The sequence below is a fragment of the Dermacentor albipictus genome, chromosome 1 (genome assembly GCF_038994185.2).
Source record: "Dermacentor albipictus isolate Rhodes 1998 colony chromosome 1, USDA_Dalb.pri_finalv2, whole genome shotgun sequence".
Classification (NCBI taxonomy): Eukaryota; Metazoa; Arthropoda; class Arachnida; order Ixodida; family Ixodidae; genus Dermacentor; species Dermacentor albipictus.
The window spans coordinates 483,532,056-483,540,199 of NC_091821.1; the positions used below are offsets into that span (position 1 = coordinate 483,532,056).

The following is an 8,144-nucleotide window of genomic DNA, read 5'->3' on the forward strand; positions in this document are numbered from 1 at the left end:
CTATCTAGACAGGGACGGGCACTTATGCGTGATCTAGGCTACGATATACCACAATGCCCAGACAGGGAACAACAATATCCACCGTGGGACACGCTATACCGTATTACCGTCAACCCAATACCTCGAAATATGGGGGCAGACACACAACCAGAAAGACGAAAAAGTCGAGCACCACACCTCAAGGACGACACCGAGGACTGGCTCTTATACACGGACGCCTCTCCAAAAATCAAGCCTTCTGCACAGGGGTGGCAGCCGATTGTACACCTTTATCATGGGGGTTACAATGCAATATTACATCACAACATCAAGCGGAACTTACAGCTATCGTGGAGGCCGCGACCATGCCAAATCCACACGAACGAAATCTGCTCATTCGAACAGATAGCCAGGCTGCATGCAGGGCACTCGCAGCCAGAAACGTTCCCGCGGCACTACACTCAGCATTAACAACGCACCTCAACGCACACCCCAACATTAGAGTGCGGATTCAGTGGATTCCTAGTCACACAGGGATCAGAAGGAACGAAGTGGCACATGCCACATCCCGCGCGAATCTCCCGGGCCCTCCTCTGTGGTGGCCGGACCCACCGAGTCTGAATGAGCAATATGCCTTCACGCGGGCGGAAAGGCGCGAAAAACTTGACGATTTACGAAACAACTCCATGAAGCATCCACAAGCAGACACGCACACGAAGCGAAGAGAGGAGGTACTATGGAGGCGTGCACAGACGCACTCTTTCTTGTCCCCACACTTCCAACACTACATGCAAGGTTTGCCTGGTAAACCTGCTTGCATGGCATGTGGCGGCTTCCCGGATAATGCTCACATTCTGTGGGATTGTCCGGGGAGCCGCCCCGCTATTCAGGCTAGCCTTGCCAAACTCTCACCCACCCGTAGACCAACGACACTTGAGGAGTGACTGGCGGACTCCTCCTCCGACTACGTACGTGTCATGATCGAGCTCATCACGACGCTCAACTTGGCAGGCTACTAGAACAAAGCGGGCGAACCCGGACCGGGGTTCTTGAATAAAGTTTATTCTCTCTGTCTCACTCGAAGTCAGCGTTCCGAAATCTGCGCCTCCTTTCATGCTGACCCACAGTGTGCACACTCGGGAGTTATCAGAACTTACCGACGTCTTCAACAGCAGTACTGTTGGCAAGGGATGTATGGCTTTGTTCAAAAGTTTGTTCTCTCTTGCCCCAATTGCCAATGCCGCATATCTTCAGCCTCACAGTCGCCAGGTGGTCTGCAGCATTTACATTCCCCTGCCCGGCCATTGGACGTGTCGGCATTGATTTGTACTGTTTGAACCGCACCGATGGCACCGGCTGATGCGTCACCTCCTTGTCCCAACATGTCTCTCAGTCCGTCCGTCGCTGCTGTCACGTGGTGTCATCTCGTGACCTTCCTTCTTGCCCGCGACGCCAAGAGTATAAGAGCAGCTGCCCCCGGACGCCAGGAGAGAGGCTCCGATTTCTTCTGTTGAGTAACGTGCTCTCCCGTCTCTCTACTTTGGTCGACCTGACCGCCCGCTCTTTGCGATGCTAGAATAAACAAGTTGTTCTGTTAGCAGTCGCCTCATGCTTTGCTGGGACCTTCGGATGCTTCCAGTGTGCCCCAGGCCGCCAGGCCAACGCTACCCTTGGGGCTTGCGACCCATTTGCAACAACGGGTGTCAGCACTGAGGTTCCAACAGCTGGTGGCAGCGCTGAGATTCCAACAGCCGGTGCCATCGGTGCGGATCAAACATCTGGTTGCCAGCGGTGAGATCGCGACAACGGAGGCCAGCAGCGAAGATATGCGGTTGACTGTATGCTGAGCAGCACAACGACCATCCGGGAGCAGTGCAACGAGCCCTGTGTGATGACTAGTTGCCTGCAGCGGAACGACTGCGCTGAATTCTTGGCTGAGAGGTTTGGTGAGTGCGGGACTTTCTTCTTCTGAGTTTTGCCAGGCTTTTGTTAGTGTTAGAAACAGAGCTGGTAATTGTGGTTGTCGTTGCTGCCGGGTTAGTTGCGGCAAGACAATAGTAAGCAGTAGAGAAAGCAGCATTCAGAGCAGCCATGGATTTGAAGTCGTTGCGCAAACCGAAATTGCTGGAGCTTGCAAGAGAGTTGGGTCTGGATGTCTCAGACAAACTCAGAAAACCAGGGGCCGTATTCTGTAGCGGTTCCTTTGGGAACCGGTTCCTTTCGGCTGTTGCCATTGGTCGGCGGTTCGATGTCGTCATCCCTGGTGGGCGGGACGACAAATTTTGATGACGTCACACAGGTTGCCAATCTTCTGGAAAGGAACCGGTTCCCTGCTAGGAGCGGAACCGCGGAGAAGTGGTTCGTTTGAGAGTCGCGCGCGGAGGCGAGCATGATGTCGAGGGTTGCTAGGGCAACCGCGGCTGCCGGCTAATCTCGCGCCAGCTGACGAGCCGGCACCTAGACGAGACGAGACAGAGACGGCAATGGCGGCTCCCTTGGTTGTGCTGCTGGCGAGTGCCGAAAGACAACGACGCGACGAGAGGCAACGACGCGACGCGTTCGGCATGGCCGAAGAAGAGTTTCGAAGGCATTTTAGTCTCTCTAAAGACATAGTGCGACGTCTTTGCGATGAGCTGGAAGGTCATCTCGGACCTCAAAGATTGCGTGGTGTCGACACTACGATGAAAGTGCTGTGCGCGCTGCGGTTTTTTGCCACCGGGAGCTTTCAACAGTGCGTCGGGAATGAAGAAGCGATTGCACTGTCGTAGCCTTCGGTCAGCCGGATCATTACAGCTGTCGCCAAGGCCATTACGGTTGCGGGCAAGGAAAAAGGATGGGTTAGATTCCCATCCACGGCGCAACAGAAAGCCGCCGTCAAGGAAGGCTTTCTTAGCCGTGGAAAAATTCCAGGAGTTCTAGGATGTGTGGACGGGAGTCTGATAGCCATCGTTCGCCCTAAGAAGCTCGGCCCCGGCGAAACGGAATCGTACTGGAGCCGTAAAGGGTATTACACCCTCAACTGCATGGTCGTGAGTATTGTTCATTGACAAATATTTTCGATATGTGTTTGCGCGAGTGCACGTTGTAAAAAACTTCGTTTCGTTATTTTTCATCAATTGCCGGCAATACTTGCGTTCCTATTAGAGAAAGTAGCGTTTGTGTTGTATGTGTAATGACGACTTTGATCTTTGCATAGAACACGGCCGCACTTTTTCAGTGCTCTCCAATCACAGTTGAATAGCCTTTTCGATGCTACAATGTAAACACATTACGCGCGACTTAAACCGGAATAGACGCCGTAGCAGTGAAGGGAGTCTTCGTCTGCGAGCGATCCTAACAGAAGACGAGCCCTTGTGATTCTTATTCGACGTAAAACTAAAGCATTGTGGCCAACAGACTGTAAACGCGAAAAGGAGCATCCCATCAATGAAAATGGTGTGAGGGAGAATGAGAATGTGTGGACACCCATTTGCTCTAGCTGTCAATACGGCACATGCTGTTTCCGCGTTCTTTCGCTTGTAATAGGCACTTTGTCTGAAAAAAAAAAAAAAAACATAGGTTCACTCTTTAGCAGAATCTTATACAATATGGACGGAAGAAACCAAAAGAATTATTTTGCGCATTGTGTTGTTACCGCACGCCATACATGAGCATGTGAACACATGCCAACATTGCATTTGTAGGTTAAGATGACACTGTTATCATGCTGATCATTAGTTCAACTGCCTAGTGCGTATATTGATATCTCCTTTTCTGTAATTGTGTTCACTGACTGAACAGTAACTGTTTGGCAAGTAGTGTTGTAAGCAAAAGGTTGTGCCACATATTTGTTGCAGTGGCACTGACACCTTCTCTTTGCTTTCCCTTATGAGGTGTGCGACGCGAAGCTGAATATCCTGGAAATTGACCCACGGTTTCCGGGATCGTGCCACGATTCATTCGTCTGGAGGCATTCTACATTTCGCCGCCGCCTCACTCGTGGCCTGTTACTTCATGGAGAAGTCTTGCTTGGTAAGTGCACCTGAAGTAGCAGTGCTTCTTCCACATGTAAAACATACACAGTCAAATAGTTTTGCATCCTAGCAAACTTTAAGAAAGCGTGATTTGCTAGAAATGTGTTGTGAATGCAGCGGTACCTAATGAACCTGCAGCGACTATCGAGAGAAACAAGTCTCTCTTAAAAGGCAGATATTTGTACCAGCATGTATACAACAGCTGACATGTTATGCTGTTTATTTATTAATTTCAATACACTGAATGCCAAGTGGAGCGCTACAGGCAGGGGTGGAATTCTACAGAACACGTCGAAATTGCAGTTTACAAGTATGGTGGAAAAGGGTTGGTGACAATGGACTCGGGGACCTGGTCCCTGTCCTTGGAAGAAAGGAATAAGCGTGTGCGTGAAACTTTCGGCATCGACGTTAGTGATCGGTGTAGTATATATTGTAGAATGGTGCAAGTTGCGCTATTTTGCTTTGTGTCGCAATGTGTGTGATTTTTTTAGTTGCAGCAACATGTGGTGCTGGAGTGATTAGAAAGGATCAAACGGGTAGCTCGATTTTGGGTACCTTCATGAGAAGAGGTACGAAAGGTAGAGCAAGGATCCCAGATACTGGCAGCATATTCGAGAGTAGACCTTAGAAGTGTTTCATAAAATAAGACTTCTGAAGAGAGAAGAGCTAATAAGTTTTAGTGGAAGATGTAGATTTAGGGAGGGGCAAATGGGATGAACGGAGCAGAAAACCACGAGTATGAAATAAATATTACATGTCCAACTTAACCTGAGATAGAGATTTGCAGCCAAGACAACAGGTGAAATAGGGCTTTTCTTTAAAATGAGTTGAACTTTCTTTACAACTTTCCGGGAAGGTCAATGTTTGATAGATATTGCAACAATAAATCCAAGACCCGCTCCTGTTGTAAAAGGGCCCTGGCGTAGACTGTGTTCTTGCATTGCGCCTTAATGTATCCATTTCGTTCACTAACATGCAACACTTTACAGGGGACTCTGGGTACCGGCTAGCGCCATGGATCATGACTCCTGTGCCTGGTCACCCAAATCGCCTCACGGCAGAGGGGCGCTATAATGAGGCACACGCATCAATGCGAAATGCCGTTGAGCGGTACATAGGAGTCGTCAAGAGCCGCTTCCGATGCCTGCAGATGTATCGGGTGCTCCACTACTCGCCTCAGAAAGCAGCCACTATTGTTGCAGCTTGTGCAGCGCTGCATAACCTCTGCCTTGCAGCAGGCGTGCCTCTGCCAGACGACCCAGATGATGACGGTGCACATGACGACAGCGCACAGCGGCCAGCCCAGGCACAAGTGCCGCTTCAAGTACAGGTGCCACCGCAGGCGCACCCTGTACAGCCTTCTCGAGCTTTGTTTCAATGAGGCCGTGCGGTGCGCGAATCCATAGTTGGTGTGTTTCGGCTGCCCAGAAATTTGCGCATTGCCTACCTGCAAAGTGTGCGCCGGCGCATTCGCTGGCAAATGAGGCGGAGACATGTGCTGGTGGAACATGTTTTATTTTTCTTTTCATGAAGTAAATAGGCCGTGCACTTCAACATAACACATTGCGTGTGCTCACATGTGGCTAATCGTAGTATGCTGCATACTGCGGTAGTGAAAAGCACATGATTTGTCTATGTTGAGCATGACAGATACACATGCAGTGACAAATAGCCATGTGCCATTATGTTACTCCTTTGCTTTGTTCACTGTGCTTTTGAATATTGTCTTGCCAGGGAATTTTCTTTAAATAAAGGTTATTTCCAAGGTGAATGGCAACCAATCTTGCATAGTTGAATATTGCTTTGCGATGCCTATTTTACTGTGCAGTATGCATTGTTCCAAAGCTGAAGGTGTCTGTTCATGTGTGACACACAAGCACAGCACAAGTTGCACAGCAACTGAAATGTCGTTCAAAGCAATCTGTATAGCACATATTGAAACGTATAGCAACAAACGAGACATGCCAAGCACTTTTTGGAGCAGGATTTCTTTACATAGCAGACACTCATGCTTACTACTGCTTTGTTTAAACTCAAGAGTTGCTTCAACATTGCATTTCTTGCACGCATGATTTCACATAATGCTCGTAATTGCTGCTTAACAAGGTGCAACTACGCTATAACACAATATAAACAAAATCATGACAATGAAACATTTCTTTATTTTATTCACTGGGTACCTGCTTCGCCATTCAGGCATTACAGCAGGGAGGGTACAACTCATATAAATGAACACTCAAAATTACATTCATAAAGCATGGAAGAAATCATCATTTGAACAAATACAGACAGTGTCAGGTGGTAGAGTATTTCAATCTCTTATAGTACGAACATAGAAAGAGTAGCGGAAAGCGTCGCTTTTAACCTTCTATTGCATGGCGTCCCATATTTGGCACATACCAGTTACCATTCTTTTTCGCTTGTGTGAGATTCCCAGTTGAGAATGTGATACCATCAGAGTAAATCTCATAGTTATGCGCACTTATTATGAGCAAGTGCTGCCATCTCTTGAGCGATACGCAAAGCAGAGGTGAAGTAGATTTTGGGATGCAACGTGAAACTTGGAGGGGGCAAACACGAGCAATTGTTTTTTTTTTCTCTGAAAATTTCGACCGCAGAAGCATAGAAAAATTATTTTGGCATATTTTTTGGTCTCGTCAATTCAAGGCAGTTACTAGTTTTCTCAATTTTGCCTGCAACTACAGCAGAGAAACCGAAATCGGTGTGTGCCATATTGGCACAGTATGAACTTGAAATACAAAATATGGTAACGTGCTGCCATCTGTTCAATAGCCCGAAGTTGCAGGTCACTCTATCACAAGATGGAATTTTGACGATCGGTACGGTAAGGGCGAATTGTCTACCAAACAGCCGCCTGAAAAGCGAAAAGGAACTGAAATGTAAAGGACGTGGTGCTTCAGAGGCACTCACAAACGCGATACATGACGTGGAGTTATCGTGTGTGCGTTGATACGATAACCGCGCAGTGACATTTCTGCCGAGCTTTGTTGGGAGAGATCTAGTCCAAAAGACTAAGCGCTGGTTTACCTCCGCCAAGGTGTTTCGCGAAATTGATTGCCCCAGCGTAGTAAAGGTCCATAACAGGCACATGGGTGGTGTTGACCTGCTGCACTCACTGTTTGGACTTTACTGCATACATATCAGAGGTCGAAGAAATGGCACTTTCGAATTTTTACGCCTATGCTAGACTTATCGGTAGTAACAGCATGGGTCTTGTACAGGAGGGTGCAGGAGCAGCTTAGGAGGAGACAAGTACTACCGCTGGCTCATTTAAAAGCAGAAATTGCAGAATGCCTTACCTCGCATAACAAGTGCCTACCCAACTAGCGACCAGGAAGGACTTCTAGTCAGGACATCGAATTCCAGGTTCAAGTCAAAAAAGCACAGGGACCAGCGGCCGCAATGCCACCCAAAGACGACCGATCTGACCAAGTCGGCCACTGGCCAGAATTTGACGAGAAGAAACAAAGATGTAAGCGGCCACCTTGCACAAACAAGTCGTTGGTAAGATAGAGGAAGTGCAACATTCATCTGTGCCTGAACGCAGCAAACAACTGTTTCATTTCATTCCCCACATCGCACTAAAAAGACCACCGTCCGTGAAGGTTTGTTTTCCGCCCATGGCTGCAAGAGCGCTCAGCCATCTTCATGGTGTGCCATATTTGGCACAAAGCTTTATCTTTATTATTACAGTCGTGTTTGCTCATTCAATCAATAATGAAAGCTGAAAAAATGACTTTTCATAATTCATGCAATAGAGCGTCAAAAGGAATCTCACATATTTTTAATTTGTGATCTCGCCTTTGAGAAACATGTGGGCGGCTGAAAATACAATTACCTGGCTATCCCCGCATTAGAGTGGTATATGTTATGAAGAAATTTTAATCTGAGGTTTCGGCGACGGTGTTCGAGAAGATGCCAATTTAATGTCTTTTTGCTTTCTGTCATGCTAAGCATCCTGTCATAATTGCCAAGGACAAACCGAACTGCCCTGTTCTGCACTTTTTCTCGTTTATCTACAAGTTCTGTAGTATATGGATCCCAGCAAACACACGCATACTCTAGTGTACTGCGCACATGTGTGAAATACAGTTGCTCCCTAAGTTTCTGTGGCAAGCTACTAAAGATACG

General features: G+C 47.8%; 1 long non-coding RNA gene across 1 annotated transcript; it reads left to right on the forward strand.

The window, feature by feature from the left end:
* Positions 1 to 2,628: 2,628 nt before the first annotated feature.
* On the forward strand, positions 2,629 to 7,719 carry LOC135901619 (uncharacterized). The gene is made up of 3 exons (XR_010564199.2): positions 2,629 to 3,008; positions 3,852 to 3,990; positions 4,982 to 7,719. It is a non-coding gene; the product is annotated as an uncharacterized lncRNA (long non-coding RNA).
* The last annotated feature ends 425 nt before the right edge of the window (positions 7,720 to 8,144 follow it).